Source organism: Lithobates pipiens, unplaced genomic scaffold, assembly GCF_037356315.1.
Source record: "Lithobates pipiens isolate NorthernLeopardFrog02 unplaced genomic scaffold, aLitPip1_a1.2 Scaffold_4, whole genome shotgun sequence".
NCBI classification, from domain to species: Eukaryota; Metazoa; Chordata; class Amphibia; order Anura; family Ranidae; genus Lithobates; species Lithobates pipiens.
This window is the reverse complement of record NW_027507852.1, coordinates 2,151,031-2,161,768: the sequence shown is the minus strand read 5'-3', so window position 1 is coordinate 2,161,768 and position 10,738 is coordinate 2,151,031.

The window sequence follows — 10,738 nt, the reverse complement described above, 5'->3', positions numbered from 1 at the left end:
GCATGACACATTTGTAGTAGAAGTAGGTTGGGTGTAAAAAGCATGCAATATCACAGAAAAACATTGAAAATAATACCTGGTAACCAGTAATAGTACTATTTCAAAGAAAGCAGGTGTTACCGGCCTCAAAATGTGAATTAAGAGAGCCGATGATTGTAGACGCGATGAGATAAGGTGATCAGCTTGGCGTGGACTGCAAAGAATCACACAAACAGCATGAGATATGACCACTGACTTTATGGCTGGAAGTAGTTTTTTTTTACATAACAATACATCTTTTACATTTTTATAGTCACATGTTTATAACCATTAACAATATATATAATACCGATTTTAACTAAAGTATTTTAAAACGTAGTTATAACAATGAACATTACTAAATTTAATAACATATATATCCCTGTTATTCAGTGTTATAGATAATTATCTTTATCTCTCTGGTACATTTTAAGTGTGCAATAATCATACTAGCAATGCATTGCTTTAATACAAATATTATCATGGTAGTACTCTTTTTTAACCACTAGATGGTGCACATTGCATGTCTGTATGATGCAATACATAAGCTTTACATACAATAGGTTTTTTTCTATATTAAATAACAGAAAACATGTGCTTCTATAAATCTATGCAATTTCCAATAAATCAGGTTTAAATATACCTATTTAGAATGGTTTAGTGTTTATCATAGACATTTGTTCTGACTAATGCAGTATTTTCATGTTCATATGCACTTTTCACTTGTTTCTGACACATGCTGTTCTAAACTTCTAATTACAGCAAAACTATAGCATAAAATTTGCTGAGACTTTTTCTGCATCTGCTCAAGATGTTTAGGAATCTTTCTATCACAGGTGAATACAGATTAAGAACAATTTAGAGTACATACCTGCAAAGAATCACACAAACAGCATGAGATATGACCACTGACTTTATGGCTGGAAGTAGTTTAATTTCCAGTCACATGGTGTGTGGCCTTATATAGACTCTGTTTGTGTACCTTCTCTGCCATCTACTGGTTATTAATAGAATAGAAGGGAGATGTTTAGAAATATAAAAAAAAATGAATATGTACTTTGCTTTGGGGTGTCTGTTTTGTGACCATATAAACCCCAGTCTGTCACACTCTCCCCTCCTTCAGTTAATGGCTCCCGACATTAAACTCAATTGGTATCTGAACACTATTTAGTGATTTAAGTAACCCAAATAGGTACTTGTTGCCACCAAGGAGCTACGTTAACTACCTGGCATGTCCTGGGAGTAGCTAGCATTGTAGGAGTTTGTATGGTGTGAATCTGACTTGGTCTGTATCTTGGCTGACCTAGTGTGTCATACGTAAAGATCTCTTTAGGCTTAACTTGTCTGGTAGATCTTCTGACAGGAGTTGAGTCTTCTCCATCAACATCATTTTCCATTTGCATATCTTGGTTCACAGGTAAGTATTGACTTAATGAGGGTAATTCTGCAGTGTCTAGTCCCACCATGTCTGTAGCCCAGATTTGGTCGCCAACTACTGTTCCATCATTTTGTTCTTGTTCAAGATTGGGTGTGGTAGTTGTAGGATAGAACTCCTCAGCAGAAACTCTTAATGGGATTTTCTGTACGTTTTGAGAGTTTGGTTGAGACACAACACAATCATGACTTTCTGTAGTCTCTGGTATATAAGGATAATACCATCTTTCTTCATCTGAACATTCCTCCTCCTGGTCCACATCCATTCTGGCATCCTTTCTGTTACTTGATTGTCTTTGTTTCATCGGTACTTTTGGAATGTGTCCTTCAATTGGTAGGTCATTTACTGGTAGTAAAAGATTTCTGTGCAGTACTCGAATAGTCTTTTTACCACTTTCAGGCTGAATTTTGTACACAGGCCCATCTTTGATTCTTTCTACCACTTTGTGTACTGATTCTTCCCAGTATGAACGAAGTTTACCAGGTCCTCCTCTTTCAGAGAGATTTCGTACTAAGACCCGATCACCCGGTTGAAGAGGTGCTCCTTTTATCTTTTTGTCATAGTACTTCTTCCCTTTAGCAGATGATTTTTTGCTATTCTCGGATGCGATTTTGTAAGCTTCTTGCATTCTAGATGCCCATTTCTGAGTAAATATTGGTTGACTTTCTGATTCCTTTTTCAAATTTAGGTTGAGCATTAGGTCAATTGGCAAACGAGGAGATCTTCCATACAATAGAAAGAATGGCGAGTATCCTGTGGCTTCATGCCTGGTGCAATTGTATGCATGAACCATATGTGGAAGATGTTCTTTCCAATCTGACTTTTTCTCTTCCTCTAAGGTGCGAAGCATCTGTAACAAAGTACGGTTCAGTCTCTCCACTGGGTTACCCTGTGGATGGTATGGAGTAGTTCTTGAATGAGAAATCCCTGCCAATCGTTGCAATGTCTGAAATAAGTTGTTTTCAAATTTTCTTCCTTGGTCATGGTGGAGTTTCTCTGGATAGCCAAAACGTGGTATGAAATCTTGAAAGATCTTTTCTGCCGCCGTTTTTCCAGATTTGTTCTTAGTTGGATACGCTTGTGCAAAGCGTGTGAAATGGTCAACTATTACAAGTATATACTCATATCCTCCTTTGCTTTTCTCCAAGTGAAGATAATCAATGGATACTAACTCCAAAGGTGAACTGGTAGTAATCGAACCCATAGGTGCTCTTTCGGTGATATTTGGACGCTTTTGTTTGATGCAGCTGCACTTCTTCAGCACATATTCATCAATGTCTTTTTGCATAAATGGCCAGTAAAATCGTTCACGTGCTAGGTGGGTTACCTTGTCAGTACCAATGTGACCCATGTCATCGTGAAGATTTCTTAAGACCAATGGTTTTAACTTTTCTGGTAGAACTAGCTGTTTTCGGGTTCCAGAGTGTCGGTAGAGGATTCCTTCATCGACTCTGAGTTTATTCCATTCATGTATCAAACGTCTTGTTTTGCTGGTCATACTCTCCTTTTCTTTGTGGTTTGGAATCCAGTCGTTCTCCTTAAGCCAGACCACTTCTCTAATGTTGGTATCGTCTTGTTGTAATGCTCTGATATTCTCCTGAGTCATTGGGCAGATTGTCTGTCCTTTCAGCAATTCTTCGGCCACATCACTTTCTGAGTGAAGAGTCAATGAAGCCACCCATAATGCCTCTTCTTCGTCAACAGCTTTGCTCCCTTGCCACATAGCTGACACAACCTCAGATGGTACAAGCTCTGTGTACTCACTCAGATTCTTCGTGAGTTCCACCGGAAATCGTGACAGTGTATCTGCGTCTGCATTCAGTTTACCTGGCCTGTACTTGATATCGAAGTGGAAATCAGCCAACTCGCCAACCCAGCGATGACCCACAGCATTCAGTCTGGCAGTACTCAATACATATGTCAATGGGTTGTTGTCTGTGTAAATGGTGAATGTTGGAGCGTAGTACAAGTAATCTCTGAATTTGTCACAGACTGCCCACTTGAGAGCTAAAAACTCAAGTTTACCAGAGTGAAGATGGTAATTGCGCTCTGCTGGAGTCAATGTTCTGGAGCCAAATCCAATAACACAAAGGTTTTCTCCTTGTCGTTGGTATAGTACAGCACCTAGGCCTTCATTGGAAGCATCAGTGTGTAAGACGAAGGGTAAATCAAAATCAGGGTATGCTAGAATTGGTGGATTGGTTAGCATGTCCACCAGTCTGGATACTACAGCTTGATGTTTGGGTGTCCATTGAATCGGTGTTTTAGATGGCACTTGTGCTTTGTTCCCGTTTTTCTTTGTAGATTCCCTCCGATTGTTTTTGGGGATGGATGTAGCAGATTCTTTCTCAGTGTTCTGCAAAAGTTCATACAGTGGTTTAGCAAGTCGAGAGAAATCTTGAATGAAGGACCTGTAGTAGCTCAGGAATCCTAACAAAGATCTGACTCCTCCCACTGTTTTTGGTTCTTTCCTTTTCAAATGTAATACCGCTTCAAGATCTTTTGGGTCAATTTTTATGCCTTCTTCTGACACCATTCGTCCAAGGTATCGAATCTGTCGTTTAAAGAGTTCACACTTCTTCGGTCTAAGTTTGATACCATGCTCAAGCATTCAACTAAGCACTTGCCTAATATCATTGACATGCTCCTGAAAAGTTTTGGAGTAGCAAAGTACGTCATCCAAGTATGGAGAACAACATTTGTCTCTGATGCCCTCTAATACATTCTCCATGCATCTCTGAAAAGCTGCTGGGGCATTCGTTAATCCAAATGGAATACGGTTCCACTCCAGGAGTCCCCAGGGGTTGCTGAAAGCTGTCAGATGTCTGGAGTCTTCATGCACAAAGCCTTGATGATACGCACTACCCTGGTCCAGGATTGAGAACCACGTAAATCCTCCTAAGCTATCCAGCAGATCTTGTATTCTGGGTAGTGGATGTCTATCTGGGATAGTCTTTCGGTTTAACTCCCTAAAGTCAACACATAGTCGTAGGCTACTGTCCTTCTTTCGAACACAAACAACTGGTGATGAGTACGCGGAAGAAGATTTTGTTACCCAACCTCGGTCAAGAAGGTTTTGGATATATTCTTTCACTTCTTTGTATAGGGGTTTCGGTATCGAATTGTAGCATTTCTGGACAGGAGTTTCATCTTTCAGATTTATCCTCAGTTTCAGGTTAGGGATGCATCCTATGTCTCCCTCATCTCGAGCAAAGACATCTGATTCATCATATAAAATTTGTCTCGCTATCTCCTGTTCTTCTTCTGAGAGATCTTCCAAATTGACAGGTGGGTGCCACTTAACAGATTTGTTAGTGGGTAGCTGATTTCCAGTGTCCACTTGATTCAACTGGTTTACATGAAACACCCTTTTCTTCTGGTCAATTCCCTTTCCATCGTCTTTGTTTGGAGACAATGGTAGAATCTCAGCTGCTGGAGAAATGGTACCCAATACTGTTCTGGGTGGAAGATAGATGTCATGTTGAGCACGGTTCAGTATAGGTATCTTCACCAGTTTAGAGAACCCATTTGGCACATCTACCACTGAAGGAAATAGTTCAAGTCCTTCCTCAACTGGATATTCGGGAAGTGGTTCAAATGGCATGATTCCTCCTTTCGGCCACGCTCTAATTCTGCATTTGACTTCACAGAGCTCGCCTCCTTTAATCTGGAGTCCCTTCTTCCCCACTTTGACCATACGACTATCGAATATTTCTCCTGGGTCAGTTGCTTGACTGACAGCATTGACAATGTTATTCGCTACACTCTGTCTTACTTTCATAGCTTCACTCAGCAAGATAGTCAGGTTTTGGGTGCTGTTTGGTCGGTCACGGTTTTCTCTGATCAATTCTTCGATAACATTAAACCCAAGAATTGGATTGTCATTACAGCAGTCACTCACCAGCATTGGCACATAAATGGCTGAGTTTCCATGTCCACTACTTTCGAATTCCAGGCAGACTTCAATCCACCCGATGAATGGAATGATAGAACCATTTGCAGCTGTAATGGATAAGTTGTCATCACAAAGTAAATCTTGTATGTGCCTAATGGAGACGCTGGGTAGAAACTTTTCTAACCATGCCTTCCCGACAATGCTGACCTGAGCTCCTGTATCCATCAACATGTCAACCGGTACACCATTCATCCGACATGACAGTAGGCATTTTCCTCCAATTAATTGTGCTACGTGTTGTTTGGAGAATCCATTCTCTTTTGGGAGTGTTCTAGTTGACCGGTGGGTGAATACCCTGTTTACCTTAGCATGGGACAGATCATTTGAGGTGGTCACTGGTTGTCCCTTTCCCAGTGACCGTCTGTCGTTTCCTGACTGCCTTCTTTTCTTCAAGCAATCAACCGCTCTGTGTCCTGTCCAACCACAGTAGAAACAATGGTAGCAGTTCTGACTCTCTCGTTTAATGCAATCATCACACCTGGGCTTGCAGTGAGTTGTATCTGGAACTTGAACATTGGTTAGTGGCTTAGTCATTTGGTTTCCAACAATAGGAGTTAGCTTCATCATCTTTTCCAGGTTCTTTGTGAGAGCAGAGACCTGTGTTGTTAGTTCCATTAATGCAGTGTGATTTGCTCTAGCATCTCCCTCAGCTCTCTTTTGCAAGGTGTCTTTTTCGCTATTCCCTGGTGTCTGGGATGAATGAACAGTAAGAGGTTTATGTTTGGGTGCACTGTTTAAGCGTCTCTGCCTTTTTGTTTCCTCATCAACTGATCTGGTGACTTGCTCTATGATAAAGTCATCCGTTACTGTCAAATCAGACACGTAAGGCTTGATATCTCGTCTAACATTAGAATTTTTCTCATTTAGTCCCTGATACAGTGTATGAAGGAATATGCCTTGCACCAGTTTTTTTGTCATAGTTAAACTCTTGCCTATCATGTTGTGATGTAGACAGAACTTTTTGTTTTAACCCCACTAGCCTGTAAACAAATTGTTGTGCTGTTTCTCTTTCTTGCTGGGTAGCATTGCTAAGGTCCTGAAATAACTCATTACCACTTCGTTCTCTCATATGTGACTTCAAAAACCTTTTCAATTCAGCAACAGTAAGATCATCTTTGTCAGTCAACATATCTTTAAAATTACCAGGTTTGATTATTCTGTTAGACCCTCGTCAATTTGTCTGCACACGCTACTGTAACTCATGTCCGAACCATGATCTGAAATTACACCACCATGCAGTTTAAATTCTCTACGTGGCAATAAAGCAACAACATCAGTTAATCTCACCACCTCCGATACCTGTTCAGTCCTTGCAGTTCCACTACTTATTTTTTTTGCAGCGGTTGCAATGTCCACAGTTGGTGTACTTTCCTTGTTAAGTTTTAGTTCATTGATCTTGTCTTGGATGATGAGTAGGTAAGATATACCTTGATCTTCCAACTTTTCCAGCTGATCACTTCTCAAGTAGTCTTCAATAAATTCAACAAGTTCCATTTCGTTGGTACCAGTCACTGATGGAACTTCCACGTCTCTTTCATCTCCCAGCGTAATAGCAAGGCTATGCAGCTGTTCTTCATTAAGCAGATGAATTTGTTTCTGGATATCCCACATCAGCGCACGACGAGGAGACGCCATCTCTGTTGCAATCTGAAGACTTGCACTCACAAGGCAGACGACACTCACGACTCTCCTTGTAGCTCTGTAGCAGGCTCACGCTTGTCTCACGCTTCCTTCTCACTGGTAACACAACGAATTCCGGCACACGAGCCCCCAAAATGTTACCGGCCTCAAAATGTGAATTAAGAGAGCCGATGAGTGTAGACGCGATGAGATAAGGTGATCAGCTTGGCGTGGACTGCAAAGAATCACACAAACAGCATGAGATATGACCACTGACTTTATGGCTGGAAGTAGTTTTTTTTTACATAACAATACATCTTTTACATTTTTATAGTCACATGTTTATAACCATTAACAATATATATAATACCGATTTTAACTAAAATATTTTAAAACGTAGTTATAACAATGAACATTACTAAATTTAATAACATATATATCCCTGTTATTCAGTGTTATAGATAATTATCTTTATCTCTCTGGTACATTTTAAGTGTGCAATAATCATACTAGCAATGCATTGCTTTAATACAAATATTATCATGGTAGTACTCTTTTTTAACCACTAGATGGTGCACATTGCATGTCTGTATGATGCAATACATAAGCTTTACATACAATAGGTTTTTTTCTATATTAAATAACAGAAAACATGTGCTTCTATAAATCTATGCAATTTCCAATAAATCAGGTTTAAATATACCTATTTAGAACGGTTTAGTGTTTATCATAGACATTTGTTCTGACTAATGCAGTATTTTCATGTTCATATGCACTTTTCACTTGTTTCTGACACATGCTGTTCTAAACTTCTAATTACAGCAAAACTATAGCATAAAATCTGCTGAGACTTTTTCTGCATCTGCTCAAGATGTTTAGGAATCTTTCTATCACAGGTTAATACAGATTAAGAACAATTTAGAGTACATACCTGCAAAGAATCACACAAACAGCATGAGATATGACCACTGACTTTATGGCTGGAAGTAGTTTAATTTCCAGTCACATGGTGTGTGGCCTTATATAGACTCTGTTTGTGTACCTTCTCTGCCATCTACTGGTTATTAATAGAATAGAAGGGAGATGTTTAGAAATATAAAAAAAATGAATATGTACTTTGCTTTGGGGTGTCTGTTTTGTGACCATATAAACCCCAGTCCGTCACACAGGCCTTGAACCAATTAGTAAAGGCAAATGTAATATTGCCACCCGATATGGTTAGTAACAAGGCAAGCATGAAAATGGATTACCAGATAATAACACAATTTAACATACAGGGTGATTAGTAATAAGGACTAGGCATAAGATGATGCTTGGCATTCAGATCAGCAGTACACTCACTACTTTACATTGTAGCAAAGTGTCCTTTCTTCTGTGTTGTCATGTGAAAAGATATAATAAAATATTGATAAATATGTGAGGGGTTTACTCACTTTTGTGAGATACTGTATTTAATCACAAGGGTCCCCCCTTACATCAGAGTCCACAGAGTTCTGCTTTACATCTGAATACGCAGATTTCTCCATTTACATCTGAACTTGCAGAGTTTCCCTTTACATCTGAACTTGCAGAGTTTCCCTTTACATCTGAACTTGCAGAGTTTCCCTTTACATCTGAATCCACAGAGTTCCCCTTTACAGTACATCTGAATCCACAGAGTTGCCATTTAACTCTGAATCCACAGAGTTCCCCTTTACCTCTGAACTTGAAGCGTTCACTTACACTGTAAGGGGGGGGGGGGGACTGTGCAGACTCTGATATAAGGGAGAACTCTGGGGACTTTGAGTTAAGGAAGAACAGGGAGAACTCTGATGTAAGGGGGGACACTGCAGACACTGGTGTAAAGGATAACTCTAATATAAAAGCCCCCACTTACATCATCATTCCTAGCATTAGTCTTTAACCACTTAAGGACCTGAAGGATTTACAGCCTTAATGGCCAGGCCATTTTTTGCAATACGGTGCTGCATCGCTTTAACTGACAATTGTGTGGTTGTGTGTAATTTTTTACCCAAACAAAATTGATATCCTTTTTTTACCACAAGTAGAGCTTTCTTTTGGTAGTATTTGATCACCTCTGCATTTTTTATTTTTTGCACTATAAACATAAAAAGAGAGACAATTTAGGAAAAAAAGCATTTTTTTATATTTTTCGGTATAATAAATATCCCCCCCAAAAATGATTTCTTCCTCAGTTTAGGCCAATATGTATTCTTCTACATATTTTTGGTAAAAAAAAGTTATAGTGTCTACAAAATAGGGGATAGATTCATGGCATTTTTATTTATTTATTTACTTTAACTAGTAATGGCAGTGATCAGCGATTTTTAGCGGGACTGTGACATTTGCGGTGGCCACTTTTTTGGGACCAGTGACATTTATACAGTGATCAATGCTATAAAAATGCACTGATTGCTGTATAAATGGCACTGGCAGGGAAGGGGTTAACACTAGTGGTGAGCAAGGGGTTAAATGTGTTTCTAACTGTGGGGGGAGTATACTGGCTGGAAGAGGAGAGAGATCGCTGTTCCTGATCCCTAGGAACAGACAATCTCTCTCTACTCCCCTGTCAAAAAGGGGATCGGTTTACATTGACACATCCCTGTTCTGGCTCTCACACACATTGGCTTCTTTGCTGTGCACGTGCCCACTATATCTATTGCACGAACCGACGTACAGCTATGGCGAGTAGCACAATAGAGCCAACCTGCCGTAGTATAATGATGGCAGCTGGTTGGGAAGTGGTTAATCAGGGTTCCCAGAACCCCTGTTACTTTAGAGTCTGCAGAATTTCCACTTGCACTGTAAGGGCCCTTTTACATGGGCGGACCATTTGGACCACTCATTGTTTACTATGGGGTGGTGGATGTAAATGGACATGTGCCCATTTAAATCTGTCTGCATCCAATCCAGAGGGACGGGCATCCATTCACCAGGGCCATCTTTAATATTGATTGGACCCGGGGCAAAAGTTTTCTTGGGGCCCCCCCTCCCCCCATGCAATTTCACTCTCCACCTTCCCTGAGTCATACAATAAATGGCAGCTAGACTTAAAATCAGTTTACTGTACCAGATCAGGCAGCGATTGGGATTGGTTGCCAGAGGTTACAGCATATCATTACCGCTTATTGACTGGTTGCTAGAGGTTACAGCACACATTAAGGCTCACTAATTAGTTGATATAGGTTACAACACATGATTTCTGCTTGTTGATTGGTTGCTAGAGATTACTGTACAGTAATAGTGCTCACTGGTTGCTATAGTTTACAGCACATCTTCTCCTCTCTGCAGGGGGGCATGATATGCATACACTGGGCTCAGATATTTACATATGAATGCTTCTGCTATTTACATACGAATGATGGTTATTTACATGTAAACACAGGGTCTGCAGGTGAATCATCTTTACACAACAATAGGGCAGAGCTGGGCAGCATTAGCACAGGTCTAAAACTTCAAGGGACAAGGGAATTTAAACTGGAATGGTTAGCAAGTATAAGGCAGCTGTTTTGGGCCCCACAACAATGACAGGGCCCAGGGCAGCTGCCCCTTTTGCCCTGCCTTAAAGACGGCCCTGCCATTCACCATCTGTCTAGTGGATTGAATGACAGTCAGACCACCCCATAGAGAACAGCATACTGGGTCCGTGTCCCCTCTGCACAAGTGGAGTGGACACGGACCTGTCATCTGCCCGCTCAGCAGGGATCACG